A 17,670-nucleotide genomic window follows, 5' to 3' on the forward strand; every position below is an offset into this window, starting at 1 on the left:
AAGCATTTTGTCCCAACAAAACCTACAAATTACCGTGGTCAACAAAGAAGGCGAAGAATATAAATTATGCATGTAAGAGTTGCTTGTTTCGCTTGTAGTTTAGTAGCCAGTGAGGTTAATCTCTTATTTTCTTTTCTTTTTTTCTTTTTCATTAAGTTAAGGTGTTGTGTTGTTTTTGTTTTTGTTTTTTTTACGTTGCTGCGACTTGTTTTGTTGCCTGTTTATGCATGACTACTGTGAATCTTTGTCATTGAATTGTAATAAGGTAAGAGGGAAATTGAGAAGAAATATATCAAATATCATATATAAATCCAAGAAAGTTGTTTTTCCCATCATATGATTATTTAAACTAGTAGCAGACTCTCACGATTTGTAGGCTATATAATTATTTTGGGATGTGATATAATTTAGGTTTTTTTTCTTTGAAATTTGTGCAATAAATTAGGAATAACAGTCTTTAACAAAATATTTATCTTATAAAAATATTTCATCTCATTTTAAGTGGATTATATAAATATATATATATATATATATATATATTAGGTGGATTTAACAAACTAAAAAGACAATAAATAATTTTGCATTTCAAGAAGTTAGAAGAATGATTTTTAAATTATATATAAAAAGTTAAATACTATTATTTAAATAAAATTTCATCATTAAAAACAATATCTTATTTAAATCTAGAAAAAGTATTATATATCAAGTGATACCACGTCATCCGTATCAAAATCCAATAAACGAGAGATATGTGTGCAAAGATAACTACCCACTAACACGTGTTTCATTTGTTAGTAAGTTAGTTATTTTTTGCTGTCATTTCTTACACTTATTGAATTTTGATACTGCTAACATAGTATCATTTGATATAAAATACCTTCTCCTTAAATCTATCGCCTCAAGTCTCAAACTACATTGAGCCAGTCCTATCTACTGTGGCGAAGATTATAATTTCATTTAATTGAAGTGGTCATGATTGAATTTTTTCTCCAACTTCCTATCGAAGAATATAGTCAGGGTCTTCAAAATTGTTACATCTTCGGGTAAGTCAGTGCCAATCCATGAGGACCAGTTTACATCACTATCCATGTCCCATGACAACTCCTCATTTCTTTGCATGCCATTAATCTGCTCAATTAATGTTAGTAGCATCTGATGGATGATTTCACAACTATGAATTCAGAACTTCATAGTCTCTACATGATTTACGAATCACTAAATTAAATTCTGAATCTATAAATGCTTTTTCTTATCCAAATATTATTTTGTTCTTCATTTCAACATACCTGTATGTGTATATGGCATGGATAATCTGAATTGAGACAAGAAGTACAAAGAGTGACCTAACCAAATTTATTATCCAAGTGTTTTGTTTGATATTATCATTTGTTGCAAGCCGAAATATTGCAACTTCTATGAGGAAAGTAGCAAATAGCCCTACAAAAATAATAATAATAATAATAATAATAATAATAATAATAATAATAATAATTAATTTTATGGTAATATTGGTTTCCAAATAATTAGAAAAAGGTGAGAGGAGTCCGTTTGGGAACAGCTTTGTTAGGACATATGTGTTTCACTTGTTAGGAACATATGTTACTATTTTATGTAATTGGATAATCCTTTGACAAAATGCACTTTACTTGTAATTGGATAGATCTAGGATGTGTTTAATGCTTTAAGAAACAAGGTTTCAAATTCAAGTGTTAAAATCATGCAAGTCTGTCCAAGAATCAAGTGTGAAATTGTTGCTCATTAAAGCTCAACAGCTAACTTGACAACAGGCATCTATTGAGATTTAAAGAGAGTTGTTTCAGCTCGAAGCTCGACAGTTGCTCGACAGATAGGTATCTATTGAGGTTTATGAAAAACAAATTTCCCAATTCTGTTTTCATCCAATCCGTGAGTATGTGTTTGGGCTTTCTTTTCTCACAACTCTAAACATATATAAGGATTATTTTAAGGGCCGTAAAAGGTTATGCAAAGTTGCACAAGAACACAATTCCACAAGTGTGAAGAAGAGTGTGACTGGAAATCTAGTTTGCCTTAGTTCTTGTAGAAGCTGTTGTGTTTTTACACCATAAGGTTTTGTGACCAAGCAACTTCATGATCTTCATCGTGGGATGAACAAAAGAACTTTGCAACCAACATCCTTCTCAAGTTGGTGATCAAGTCACGTATTGGGACCCGCGCAATTAGTTAGTCACGTACTGGGAGCCATGCATTATAAGGAGAGATTGTCACTACAGAACAAGTTCAATAGGGTATTGGGGTAAGGGTTCAACTGTAGGATGGTATAAGGTACTAGGATTCCTTTACTTGTAACTGCTTGTTTTGATAATAGTGGATTCTTGATAGTGGTGACCTTAAAATCACTCGGTGGGGTTTTTGTCGTGTAGGCTTTCCCCATTCTTAAACAAATCATCGTGTCAATTTAATTTCCGTTGCATACTTAGTTTAATTGGTGATTTGTTTGTGCTACCATGTACATTGCATGTTAATTTTATTAATTAATAAACTTGGCTAATTAATCAATTAATTTATCACAAAGGGTCAATGAGTTTTTGGCCTATTAAGTGGTATTAGAGCAGGCACACTCTGATTAGGGTTAATCTTTGCTGTGTGATCCATTGAACCCTGTTTGTCATGGATAGAGGACAGTTTCTTATTATACCTCCTTTATTTGATGGCACTAACTATGCATACTAGAAAGTACGCATGAGAGTTTTCTTGCAGTATTTAGATGAGAAAGTATGGCAGGCTGTTGAGATAGGCTAGACCAAGCCGAATCACAAGGGGTCAATGCATTTTTGGCCTATCAAGTGGTATCAGAGCAGGCACACTCTGATTAGGGTTAATCTTTGCTGTGTGATCCATTGAACCCTGTTTGTCATGGATAGAGGACAGTTTCCTTTTATACCTCCTTTATTTGATGGCACTAACTATGCATACTAGAAAGTATGCATGAGAGTTTTCTTGAAGTCTTTAGATGAGAAAGTATGGCAGGCTGTTGAGATAGGCTAGACCAAGCCGAAGGAAGCACCGGCCGATTGGGATGATGCTGAGATCAAGGCAGCAAACTTCAACAGCAAGACATTGAATGCTTTGTTCAGTGCAATCACTAATGAGGAATTCAAGAAGATATCCTCCATTAAAACTGCAAAGGAAGCATGGACCATTCTCTAGAAAACCTATGAAGGAACCAAGGCTGTCAAAGATTCGAAGTTTTAGAGGCTCGCTACTAGCTTTGAAGAGATTTAGATGGAGGAGGATGAGTCTTTCGATGAGTTCTATGCCAAGCTCAAGGACACCGTGAACTCAGCTTTCAATCTTGGGGAAACCATTCCTGAATCCAAGATTGTGAGAAAGGTGCTCATATCTCTACCTGAGAGATTCCATGCGAAGATCACCACAATTGAGGAATCAAAGGATATTGACAAAATTCCTTTAACAGAGTTGGTTGGAAATCTACAAACCTATGAGTTGGGTTTAACAAGGATTGGGAAATCGAGTAAGAGTAAGAGCATGGCATTGAAGGCCAAGAGTGGTGATACTGATGAGTCTTCTGATGACGAAGATTCTAAGATAAAGTCATATATCACCAGGCAATTTAAGAAGTTTATGAAAAATGTCAATGCAAAGGGCTTTAACAAGGACTGTAGACAGTCGAGGTCTTCTCAGTATGAGAGCCAAGACAAAGGGAAGAAGGATGCTAGGGATGGCGGTCAGTACACTGTTCCCTTAGGACCAAGGTGCTTTGGGTGTCAAGATTTCAGTCATATGAAACAAGAGTGCCTTACATATCTCAAGACCATTGGGAAGAGCAAGGCACTCGCTGCTACGTTGAGTGACACTGAGCCTGAGGATGATTCTGACAATAAGGATGACGGAATCCTGAATGCCTTCACTGCCACTGTCAATCCTACTGATGGGATTGGTGAAGATGTGGATGAAAAAGAGGAATTGGTGGAGTCTAAGTTTAAGAAGATGGATGAACAAGATGACATCCACACAGCCTATGCAAAGTTACACAAGGTCTCAGAAAAGCATGAGAAGATGTATAGGTTGGCCACCAAGAAGCTTAGTGATGTGGAGCTTAAGTGAGAAGAAATCTCTACAAAGTTTGATGAAGCAAATCAGACTATTGGAGCATTGAGGTTTTACAATAACTTCTTGGCTGAGAAGACCAAGAAGCTTGAGGCAGAATTGTTCCAAGACAAAGCTCAGTTGGGAAGAACTTCAAGTGCTAAGCTTGATGAGATGCTCAGTTATCAGAAATCTCCTTCTGATCGAACCAGTTTAGGATATGATTTCTCCTCTCCTAACATTGCTTCTATTAGTACTACTATTTTTGTTCCTCCTGCTAAAAATGTTGAAACTGAGAATAATGTTATCAAAAATGAATTAGCTAGTGAGAACATAGACAATGGTAAATCTATCTTAGGAGCACTCCTTAAGTTTGATAAGAAAGAGATTAAAAACCCTAGGGCTAAGAAAAAGCAATATTTTTGTCATCACTGTGGAGCAGTTGGACATACTCAACCTAATTGCTACAAGTGGTTAGCCACTCAAAAGAGCAATAGCATGATCACATCGGGAGATCAGAATCAGCTTCCATCCTCTTTTGATCCTCTTGGAGATCTTCTCAAAGCCCTCGTATTCTTTTCAAACTTGAACGGTTTCAATTCTTCTCCCTCACCTCCAGTTCAAAGATTCACGCAAAGGAAAGGCTCTTCCAAGGTGTGGAAGGAAAAGGGCTCCAAGTGATTTTGTCACTTTTTCTCTCTCCCCTTCATATATATAAATATATATTTTTTGGTTTTGCATTACTTGTGTGTTTTGCTTTATTGTTTTGAGTCAGTCTAGTTTTATGCATTGCTTTGTTTAATTTGTTTTTGTTTGTTTTTCTTTTCAGTTTTGGTTTATTTTGTTTTTCATATAAAAAAAAATGAAAAATACAAAAACAGTGTGTGTTTGTGTACATTGGTACTTGTGTACCTTGGATGGCCATTGAAACAAAATTTTCTAAATTTTGTATCTTTTGTTGCTTAGTTGAGCATCTCTATGCACAACTAAGCAAGTAAGCTTTGTGGCTCGTGTTTGTGATGAGTAAGATTAAGTGATCTCTTGTACTTAGCACTCATATCACTCTTTTTGACGGGAAGGACTAGAAAATCCTAAGAGAAAGGCATAAATAACCATCTTATCATTGTTGCCCGCCAATCATGAAATGATATTTGTATGCTTTAGCATAGAAAAAGTGGAATGTCAAATGCTTAACATAATTGGGTATTTCTTTTCTCTCTCTTATATTCTCATGCATGATTTGCTTAAAATGAAAAATATACAGAGTAAATAAAAGGCAAAAAGAATAAAATTGCTTTATATATGATTGCAAGCATGTATTCTAAGAGATGTGGGAATTATATGATGTACCTTGAAGGTGATAGTTCCCATCAAACAGTTATGATTGTGTGTGAGTTAAAATGATTTTTTCATATCTCAGATCATCATAACATGTAGACGCTTATGCAATCTTGCGATGTTTTTCAGACACAAAAAGCAATATTCTTTGCTACTTTTGATACATGTGCAGACACAATGTGATATGGCCATCACAAGGAATATATGTGTTAATGTATGCTCACTAAACCGTCTTAACTTGTTTTTGAAATATAGAATTGGATAGACTTGTTGTGTGTGTGTGTGTGTTTTGGGATCTAAATGCCTATCAATTTTATTGATGAGAGATGATTTTGAGATATTAAAATGATGTTTGGATATTTGGTTGAGTTGCATGTTTGATTGCATTCATGTATGTGTTTTTCCCTTCTTGAAAAGCTGTTTTTAAAGCAATCTCGACAGCTCCTTGACACCTCTCAATACCTAGCTTATCTATCAAGCTCTCCAGTTGCTTTTTATCGCAATCTCGACACCTCTCAATAGCTAGGTGGATCGATCAAGAAAGTTTATGTCCCCTCGATAGCTCCTCGATCCATTGAGCTTCTATTTGACTGTGGACACCTCTTGACACTTGCTCGATAGCTGCATCTATCGACCTTTTTATTTCTCGACACCTCTCGAAACCTATAGCTGTCGAGAATTACTGAGCTTCTATATATTCGCTCAGCGTGATCCGAATCTCATTTTGCTTGATCTCTCTAGACTCTTCAACTCCCTAAACCTCTATCTCTCTCACTCCAAACCTCTTTCTCAAGGATTTGTCGGCCTTATCAAGTTTCCTTCACTTGGTAAGTGTCTTAATCCTTCATTTTCATGCATTTTCATATCTTTTGACCTAAAAATTGGGGTTTTTGGAAAATGTTTGGGATTTTTCAAATTGATGAGGTTTTTGCAAAGTTTTTGAAATGGGTTTTGAAGATTTGATCTTTAAAACTTCATGTATTGCATCTCATGTGCATTATAACTATATTTTTCATGCATTTAGATATGTGTTATATATGTTAAATTGATTGTATGCTGGTAGGATTGGATTGGGCTAAGCCCATGATGCAATTACTATTGTATATCATATGCTCATGCATTTTCATGCATACGTCCTTTACATTCTATATATTCTTATATATTTGAACTATTTTGAGATTTTTCTGAGTGTTTCTTTCTCCCCCCCCCCCCCTCACCCCTCACTCTCTAGTTTACGTTAATGCATCATGGCGCCAAAACGTAAGTCTGGTCTATCCCGGAACCCTCTTCATTTCGGGGCATCCACTTCTTCTTCTGATCCTACTCCCTCACACGTCCAATTCTGTGATGAAAAGGCTATTGGGAAAATTTAGACCCCGGTTGATAGAATTAACAAGTTTTAAACCTAAGTTATTAATTAGATTTATTATGAGTAAAACTTGTTAAACCAAACAAACATTAATATCCTGTCAAAATCATGCAGTGGAAAAAATAAATAAGACAAGATATGATGACCTAGGAAAACCAATGAAACAAACTACTTTCACAGTAAAAAACCTGGGGGAAAACCTTCCTGAAAAGTAATCCACTATAATAAAGAAAAGTTTTAGATCTAGTACAAAACCTTTGTCCCTAGACTCTACAATCCCCGTAGATGAACTTACAGCAGAAACCTTCTACCGCTTTAGAACCTCTGAACTCTTCAATAGATGAACGCCACCCTTTTTGCACAGATCCCAGTATGTGACTAACCAAAGATACACGACTCCTAATACGTGACTAAAACACCAATTTGAAGAAGATGTTGGCTGCAAAGTTCTTCACTTCATCAACAATGAAGATTAAGAAGCACTTGGTTACAAAACCCTAAGGTGCAAAAACGTAGTAGCTTCTTTAAGAGAGAATAAGGCACCTGTCACCTTTTGCATATGTTCTCCTTGTATTCTCTTATGTGACGGCCTCAAAAATAAGCCTTATATATGTTTAGGGTTATGAGAAAAGAAACCCTACACAAATACATAAGCATGGGCCAAAAATCAGATCTGGAAATCTAAATTTTGTAATTCTTGATAGATAGCTATCTGTCGACAGCTGTCGAGACTCATTAAACCTCGATAGATGGCTATCTGTCGGCAACTATCGAACTATCTGTCCAACTATCTGTCAGCAGCTATCGAGCTATCTATCCAGCTTTAATGAATAGCTTCTCTTTACTTGTTTCTTGGTCCAAGCTTCATGGCTTTAATACAAGACTTGAACAACATGTTTCTTGAAGTACTAAACCCATCCTAGATCTACCCAATTATAAGTAAAGTGCGTTTTGTCAAAGGATTAGCCAATTACATGAAATATGTCCTTAACAAAGGCCAAAACAGACTTCTTTGAGAACTTCTCTAGATGAGGTGTTCATTCGGAACGCCAAGTCATCTTGTCAGACTTCTCTGACACTGACCTACCCACTGTCATTTACAGTAGGGGTTAGGAGTCACTGTGTGACATCCCGATCACTTGTCCATCTGTGCTAATCTAGGAGTTCTACTCCAACATGCATGGATTTGATTATTCAGTACCTCTTTTTGTTACTCGCGTTTGAGGTATGTGCATAGTGGTCACACCGGATATTGTATCCAATGTGCTTCATGTCCCCAGGGTAGCGCATCCTGACTACCTTGGTTGTGATCATCTTAAGACTGTGTCGAAAGACGAGCTTATTTCTGCTTTTTATGAGCGTCCCTCTCATTGGGGTGATCATCAATTCACTTCTTGCTCGGCCTTTGCTAAAGGCCCTCGTTTTCTTAACATGGTTATGACTTTTGTTTTTCATCGCCTTTCTCATTATAACTCTATTATCGAGCCCCGTGCTCGATTTTTGCTTTCTTTGTTAGAGCATCTCACTATAGATTTTCCCTCTCATTTCATTCTTTCTATCATAGATGTACATAGGGATATGATGACCTGTGATAATCTCATCTTCCCTTCAACTATCACGAGGATTTTATGCCATTTTTCTGTTCCCTTTCCCGTGTTTGACCACTTCCTTGTTATGTGTGCCATTGACGCCACTACAGTTAAATGGAGCAAGGCATAGTTTCGTTTGAGGCGATCCAGATTGGCAACTCCTCCCACTCCTTTAGCTCCATCCACCTCTACTCCCTCTACTTTTGTTAGAGGTGTGACTTTGGATGCGATCATGGCATAGCTTCAGCACATGGATGCTTGCCTTGATACACTCACTACTAAGATGTATCAGGTGAACACCCATGTTGGCCATATTGCTAGATGGCAAGCTCGCCTTGGTGGCTTTGTGGAGTCTTCCTCTCCTCCTCCCGAGGCATCTGAGGACGATGATGACTCCGACGATGATGATGATGATGATGAGGATGGAGATGCTAGCTCTTCTAGAACTGATGAGATGTCTACTTAATACTCTTACCCTTTGTCACTCGTGACAAAAAGGGGGAGTAATTTCGGATATGAGAGTAGTCATACTTAGGGGGAGAGTTAGTATAGAAGATTTTTGTTAGGGGGAGTGTGTACTTTGAGGGACGTAGTGAGGATTAGATGTATTTTTTTCTCTCTATTTCAGATACATTATATCTTGTATATTGGTCTTGTGATCATTTTGACATACATTGTACTTATATTCTTTATATATTGATGTATGTTTTTCACCTACCCTTACATGTGTTGTTTATTTTCTCTTTTTATGCACATGCTTCTTATAACTTGTATGCAATTTATTATTTCTATTTCACACTAAGATGCCTTGATGAGTTTTGTTTAAAGTGTTTCAAAAATACAGGTTGTCAAAGTTTACTTGCCATAAACTCTCTTCTTGCAAAGTTTTTCAAGAGTTTGTGTTAGAATAGATTTTATTGTATTCAACAAGTGAGTAAGAGTTGAGTGATTTATGACTTCTCTCATATGTTCATTTGTTTGTTGTAGTTTTGTCACGGATTGCTAAAGGGGGAGATTTTTAGGACATATGTGTTTCACTTGTTAGGAACATATGTCACTATTTTATGTAATTGACTAATCTTTTGACAAAATGCACTTTACTTGTAATTGGGTAGATCTAAGATGTGTTTAATGCTTCATGAAAAAAGGTATCAAGTTCAAGTGTTAAAGCCATGCAAGTTTGTCCAAGAATTAACTGTGAAAGTGCTGCTTATTTAAGCTTGACAGCTAGGATCTATTGAGATTTAAAGAGAGCTGTTTCAACCCGAGGCTCAATAGCTGCTCGACAGAAAGGTATCTGTCGAGGTTTATGAAAAACAAATTTCTCAATTCTATTTTCATCCAATCCGTGAGTATGTGTTTGGGCTTTCTTTTCTCACAATCCTAAACATATATAAGGATTATTTTAAAGGCCGTAAAAGGTTACACAGAGTTGCACAAGAACACAATTCCACAAGTGTGAAGAAAAGTGTGACTAGAAACCTAGTTTGCCCTAGTTCTTGTAAAAGCTGCTGTGTTTTTACACCATAAGGTTTTGTGATCAAGCAACTTCATGATCTTCATCGTGGGATGAACAGAAGAACTTTTCAGCCAACATCCTTCTTAAGTTGGTGATCAAGTCGCGTACTGGGATTCGTGCAATTGGTTAGTCACGTACCAGGAGCCGTGCATTACAAGGAGAGATTATCACTACAGAACAAGTCCAATTGAGTATTGGGGTAAGGGTTCAACTGTAGGTTGGTATAAGGTACTGAGATTTCTTTACTTGTAACTGCTTGTTTTGATAATAGTTGATTCTCGGGAGTGGTGACCTTAAAATCACCTGGTGGGATTTTTGCCATGTAGGTTTCCCCATTCATAAACAAATCACTGTGTCAATTTAATTTCCGCTGCATACTTAGTTTAATTGGTGATTTGTTTGTGCTACCACGTACATTGCATGTTAATTTGATTAATTAATAAATTTGGCTAATTAATCAATTAATTTATCACAATGGATCAATACATTTTTGGCCTATCAAGCTTATTTACTAACTGACAACTTTTTGCTAAAAGTACTATAGATAAAGTTAAAAGGTAGCTGAAATAGTACAGTAAGACCTATAAATAGTACCAAAAAGTGTAGTGGAACCCATAAATAGTAGCAAAAATAAGCTAAATAATAAAAAGAGCTGACTTTAAGTCAATGCCAAATGCACACTAATAGAACATATCAATATATAGCTAGTGTCTAACTTTGTATGTTTGCTTTGTGCTAGTGAAAATGTAAATGATAAAGATTGATACACAGTACACAAAGAAGGCTTTCATTAGCCACGATTCGAGTAGCATGGCATCGTACAAATTAAGCAAATAGCTTATCTAAAGCAACAAACATGTTTGCTAGCTTTGATTCAAAAGATTCCTAAAATGCAGAGATGGAGATATCATATGTCAAAATAATGAACATTAATCCAAGCAACCACTATATAAATATAATAGTATGGCTTAGAAGAAAATGCTAGCCTGAGCTGCCAAAATAGGCTTTGAATTTTCCATTAAGTGGTCATGAATTCTTTGAAGCTGTTCTTGCCCCCGAAGAAGCTCTTCCTGTTGTCTGTGGCTATATTCAGCAAACCGTTGTAGAGTACTCTTGTAATTTGTTAGTATTAGAAAATTATTTATTGATATTCTTGGTTTAAATTTAATTCATTAGTATTAAAAAATTGTTAGTTTCCTATTGTACCTGCTATCTTCTAGTGCTTCAAATTGATATCATATACTATATATAATAGCAGAAGCAGAGAGAAAGTGAATTCCTACAATTAAGGTGGTGCTGACAAATAGGATAACTACCTATCTAAAATTCAGACGCGTTTCATTTTAAAAAGCGATACATTATATTGTTTTAAAAGCTACAACACCGTTTAAAAGCGATGAATTATAATGTTTGACTATGTTAAAATACTGTTTGGGAGCCCTTAGTATAAAAGGGAACTAACCGCTTAAAAAAAATACTAAAAAATAAAAAGCAGAAAGATTGCTACGGAGAAAGGAGCGACAGATTGAGAGAAAAGAGAGACAGAGAAATAGAGAGGCAGAGATAGAGAGAAGGGCGCCTTTGCCATCACCGTAAGGGCGCCACCCAGATCTTCTACCATCGCTGTAAGCCTCCACTCACCACCCGACTATCAGAATCGCTAGGTAAAGTTCTGTTTTAAATTTAAAAATTTAGGGTTTTTGGTTTTTATTTGGAGAATCAATTGGGTGTTAATTATGATTTGGATTGGTATTTTTGGTCAGATTTGGTTTTGATTAATAGATTGGTATTTTGGGTTAGAAATAGAGAGAGCCGATGAAACAGAGAGAGGCCGAGAAAGAGAGAGGTGATGAAATAGAGAGAGGATAAGGCCTGGGACACGGAGAAAGAAACAGAGAAAGAGGAAGAATGGTAAACACTGCATCGATTGGGCACCGTACATTGTTTTTTTTTTTTTTTTTTTTCCCCCATTTTTTAGATTTGGGTATGAAATGTTACTTTTGATTGAGTTTTTTTGTTGGATAGGTTTAGATTTGATTCATTTTTGTTTTGGGTTTTTGGATTCTCTATCAAAACGTTTTTTTGTCAAATTTATAAACATGCAAAAACTCTCTCTACTGTTTTTTGTTTTCTAAAACTTCTCACCGTTGAGTTTCCCCTGTTGAGACGTCTAGGCTTCTTCTTTGACCCCTTTTGAAAAATAGACGGTTTTATTCTCTTTCTTTGATGCTTTCGTCTCAAATTATCATCTCTGGTTCTTACAAAAACAAAATAGTCGGTTCTGTCATTGTTTTTTCTACAGTTTGGCGTGGACTACAAAAAAGCATAGGCGTAGGGGAGATGGAGAGACATCTCAGGCCAGCACAACTGTCGAACTCTAACCACCAAAAAATTTGCATCCCTCAATCGGTGGTACATTGTTACAGGGTGAGTTTTCTTTTTTTGCTTTATTTTATTTTATTTTTATTATAAATTTCTAAAAGAAAAAACCAAAATCTTGCGATAAAAATGATTTATGTTTGGCAGTTTTGGTATTTGCTTTGTTTTGATTTAGGCATTTTGGTTATTTATGGTTTCAATAATGGTTTTTCCCCTCAACCAAACCTTAAACCCATTCTTTCAACACAAACAAGCAAAAGAAATAATGTGGCTTTATCATATGGCTGATTAAGCAAACCGGTTCACTATTTTTCCTACCGTTCTGTCACCACGTCGAAACCTTTACCGGTAAGGTTTTTTGATTTGTTTTAAAATTTTATCGTTTAAATATGATTTAGGCTTGGGGATTTCGATTGAATTGATTTTGATTTAGGCTTAGGTTTGGGTATGTAATTTTTTGAATGTTAAATTCTTTAAAATAAATCATGTTTAAGGTTTCATATATGCTCTTGATTTTTTATTTTTTATTTGTTCTTCACAATGTTCTTTGATATATATGTTTCCTTAAATTTTAAGTTAATTAGTTTATTTAGTCCAACTCAATTACGGAATAGCTTTTTATTTATTTATTTATTGTTATTGTTACAAGGATAGATTTTTTAGCTATCTGAATTCTGGGCTGTACATGAACCACTAACAAATGCAGAATCAAGGTTTGATTCGTTGTGGTCCAAACCTTCATTTTTCAGATTTAAATTTTCATTGAACTGCTGCATTACTTTTTACAATTCAACCCATATTTTTAATGTTTTCTTAGGCTTCATTTGCGGTATTTCTTTCATCTTTCTCTGCTGCAATTTAAAATTGCTATGCTTTTTTTTTTTTTTTTTTGAGCAATCAGAAATAGTGGCTGCAATTATATGGATTGTCCTCTTTGCACAAGAGATTGTATGAAATTATTGCTCTTCATAGATTATACAAATATTGTTGCAAACCACACAAATGGGTTTGCATGTGGCCAACTACAAGTTTTGGTATGAATTTAAAAAATGACCAGCTCATATAAATTAAATTTTAGGAGTGTCAACTTTCCTAGAAGTTCGTGCCCTCTTATGTTAATAGACTATAATTTATTTTTTAGACTTGAGGAAAATTAATCTTTAATTTCATTAATTTAGTTTCTGTTGTCTTAAGTAGCATGGGCTTGATGAGTTTCTTAGAGGAATCCACACATTTTACAAGATTCCACTCAAAGGCATTATTTCAACTTAGCTCTTTTAACAATATTACGTATTATTTGCATTGCCTATTGCATACTAAAGTTAAGGACACTATGCTTTGCTGATGAAATAGACCACCTCATATATTCTGAAAATAAAAACACAAGAACATGATTTGATTGTTATAGTTGCTTTTATTAGTTTAAATTTTAAAGAGGATTCTCCTTGCCATTACTTTTTGGCTTTTATTATACTTTTATAGAAGCTATTATATTCAGCTGTAGTGACCATGCTTGCTAAATCTGGTACAAATATTTCAAATATGTGATAGAAATTATCATATACAAGGTACTTTCTCTGTTTTTTTTTTTTTACCTTTTACAATTCAGTGCACATGTCAAGTCTTAATGATATTGATAATTGCTATATATTGTCTTAGTTCATACTCTGTTAAGAGCATACCCAACTGCTTATTGAAAAAAAAAATGCATTGTCTCACCAAAAGGGCATTTGATTTATTTTATATTACTACTCTTACAAGAGTCCTTACATCACATTCTTTATTTTACAATACACCATTTTAAAATAATATTTTTTTTTACACCTAACACAAGTCATGCGTGTTTGAGTGACAGAAAAAGAATAAAAAAGGATTATGTGTGTTTGAGATGAGAGATTGAGTAAGAGAGAGAATAAAAAAAGGAAAAAAAAAAGAATGCATAGGCTATACAGTATCATCTAAAAATACATGATACTATAAGAATGTTTAAAATTTGCTACGGGAATGCGAGACCGGTTATGTAAGGCTTCTTTTTTCTGTTTTTATTTTTATTTTTTAATTTTTTATTTATGAAAATCCTTACATTCTTTGCATTTCACCCAGTTTTAAAGGACCAGATGAGCATAAAAATAATACAATGCTTGAATGGATTATATAAAAGATCTCAGATTTAGTAAGAGATCTCAGATTTAGTAGTAAGAAGAAGAGTACTAATATTGAGAAAATCTTAGCATAAAAGAGAAAAATGATGAAGTGTTTGGCTTAGTTATTGTGGCTGTGATTTACTTCTTACCAATTATTATATTACTGTTTGAACCTAACAGAATTTGTATTGCTTTTTTTATTTCTTTGGATTCGTTGGTCAAAATATTTTGGTACCATTTGATTTTGTAATTATGATATTGAAATATGCTATCATGATCTATATGTCTTATTAATTTTCTACTTAAAAAGTATCTACAAGTGGGTTATAGAATGAGTTAATGGAGTTTCATGATTTTATCCATTAGTATTTTAAAGAAGCTATTTACAGAATATTGTGTATATAAGTGCAAGAGTTCTTAACTCTCATTTACCATTCATCTAATAGTGAATAGGCCATTCTGATTTTATTGTGTCTGTAAGCTTTTGGAATTTTATGTACATAAATTTATTTTATCAGTAGAATAAGTACATTGATGCCTCTATGCCAGGATTGAGATTTCCTTGATCTATTGATACATGGGTGAAGAGGGATGTTTGATAGTAAAAGGGGAGAGTTTTTATTTTGTTTTCGATATGATTTGTATTGTTGTATCTGATCTGGGTTCAATTCAGAAACTGAGGCCCCACTTGGTTTATGCCAAAAAATAAAATACGTGGGTAAAACATATAAATTAATATATTAATATAAATGAAGTTCAGAAGCCAAAAATGCTACTCTGAGATAACAGAGGACTCTATTTTTATCGCTTTTCAGAACTATAGTATAATCTCTGACATTTAACTTTCTGAATTTTGAACTAAATTTTATGGGGTGTGTATGGTTGTGGTGCAGTGGGTATTCTTTGCTTAGGGATCCATAGTACAACAAAGGACTTACCAATGCTTTGGTCATTCAGTTGACTCCTTGCTGCCAGTTTGTACTTGCTGTCATGCTAGCAAAAACAGGGGTTTCAGCTGGTTTTACATATTATTAGATTTGAACCAATGACTCTCGCCATATGAAGCAAACCGCTGAGTCAAGTAAGTCAAGCTGAGTCAAATAAGAGAAAATAGACTCCTATAAGAGAGCCGTTTGGGAAGATGCTATATGGGATGGATGTCATCTACAAGAGTGATGTAGAAGGATGTGTTTAGTTATTGTTTTGGGATGTTATTCTATTTGGTCAAAGAGAACTTTTAAATCCTCTATTATTGTTGAGATTTGCAGATTGTACATATTTGTTTTACTGTGGTTAAAAAAAGGTTAATTGATGCATTTTCTTATAGATTATTATTATTGTAGATGTTTAAATGAAGCAGAGCGTGAACACTGATTGAACCCTACTGAATTGTTATAGCAAAGTTAACTATTGTTTGTCCAATTTTATACATAGTCTCTAATTTCAATGTTTTCTCTATGGTACATTTTTCCTTATATGTGGATCAGATATGCCAATTGAAGAGTGGTTAATAGTATTGCTAACATATAATTTATAAGATTTCCAATTGAAAATCAACATTTTAAAGAAAGTTTGACTATGATGAGAACTATTTTGGTGCTTATTTTTTCTAGCTATAATCACACATGTTTCAATTGTGGGTCATCTTTGTTTACGATAGGTTTTGTTCCTCCACAATGCATGTTAGTACCATGTAAAATATTTTTTACATCATTTTACAATTGTGAGCAAATTTAAGACTTAACGATATTGAAATTCTTAAGATATCCTATAATGCCATAGTAGGTATCTTAATTTTTTAATTTTTAGGTGGTAATTCTAAATAAGTTGGCTTCCTGTCAAAATGATTGGATATGGAATTTTATGGTTGTATTTTTCTCTTTAATTCCTTCATCAAGATAATGTTCAATTTTATTTTCATTGTCCAAGCATATATACTCTATTTTGTGACTTCATTATTCCACTCTAATATGAATGGGAATATTAAATTAAATAGTTAAAATTGTGTTTGGTGTTAAACAAAGTTCAAAAGTGTTTTTACGGTTCATTTGTTTAAACACAACATGCTTTTTTGGATTTTAGATAATTATAATTGTTAAGCTGGTATACATACAATAAATGAAATTCAGTTTCTAGAGTCTCATCCATTCTAAATACCTCTTTCTTTGCACATGTTTTTGTAAAAGCATAAAGGCAGATTAGACAAATTATGATTCCTACAAAACATATAAAGGGTCATTCATTGTAATAGTCACTTAAGCTATTGTGAAAATTTATAAAGGTAACATTTCACTGAAATAGAAGACTTGGAATAGAACTTAGAGACAAAGGTATCAATTGTATATTAAAAAAATTATAATAACCTTTACATTTCTTTAAAAAATTTCTTTTATATTGCAACACATATTGATGACATGCGAAGTCAAGATTTTTAATGACAACAACATAAATATAGGGTATTATATTGCATGTCTTATATGAAAGAGGATTTTTATGGTGAGTATTGTAAAGCTGACCCTAAAGCATAAAATGACCCCGCGCATTGCGCAGGTTAAACACTAGTTTAGTTAAATTTAAAAGACCCTCGAGCTATAAATTTTTCGTCTATAATTTGTTGCTTATCTAAGGAAATCCCGGTCAAATTTTGAATGCCATCTGCTTTGATTTGCAGATTTTTCATCTTCATAAACATTACCCAAACTGTTGTAAGAATCATTGAGCATTGCCATTCCATCCACCAAACTTTTCCTCATTTCCACTTGTCCTTCTTTTCTTGCAGCTTTGATTGAGAAGCTGCAAGCTTCTTTAATTGCTCATATAAAGCTTCTGAATGCTTGAGAATAACATCTATATGATCACCTACATTCTTAGTTGTTCGAGCTACTAGTTGAATTTGAGTATCAATGGAACTCAAAGAATCATAAATCTCACTTGAGTTCTGCAATAGAGATTCTGTTTTGCCTTCTATAATTTTTAATTTGTCTTTAGATAGTGGGGCCGAAACTTTCAGTTCATTTACCAATCTCTCTATTTGTTGCTTGAATGCTTGGGCCATGAAAATACAACCAAAAAAAAAAAAAAAAAAAACCAACTCAGTTTAAGTTCTTTTAGAAAAGGAAAAGAAAGTATTCAAATTGAGAAAACATTAGGTTAGGCTTGGCGTAAAACACTGGTTTTACGCCAGCCAATAGTTGTTTGCCATGTCAGGCCTATCACTTAAAGAAACAGAATGACTTAAAAAAA

The 17,670-nt window shown here is 34.1% G+C and overlaps 1 pseudogene; it reads right to left on the reverse strand.

The window, feature by feature from the left end:
• Nucleotides 1–997: 997 nt before the first annotated feature.
• Nucleotides 998–11,525, reverse strand: LOC115972756 (annotated as a pseudogene).
• Between the last annotated feature and the right edge of the window lie 6,145 nt (nt 11,526–17,670).

This window comes from Quercus lobata, unplaced genomic scaffold (assembly GCF_001633185.2).
Source record: "Quercus lobata isolate SW786 unplaced genomic scaffold, ValleyOak3.0 Primary Assembly Scq3eQI_73, whole genome shotgun sequence".
NCBI classification, from domain to species: Eukaryota; Viridiplantae; Streptophyta; class Magnoliopsida; order Fagales; family Fagaceae; genus Quercus; species Quercus lobata.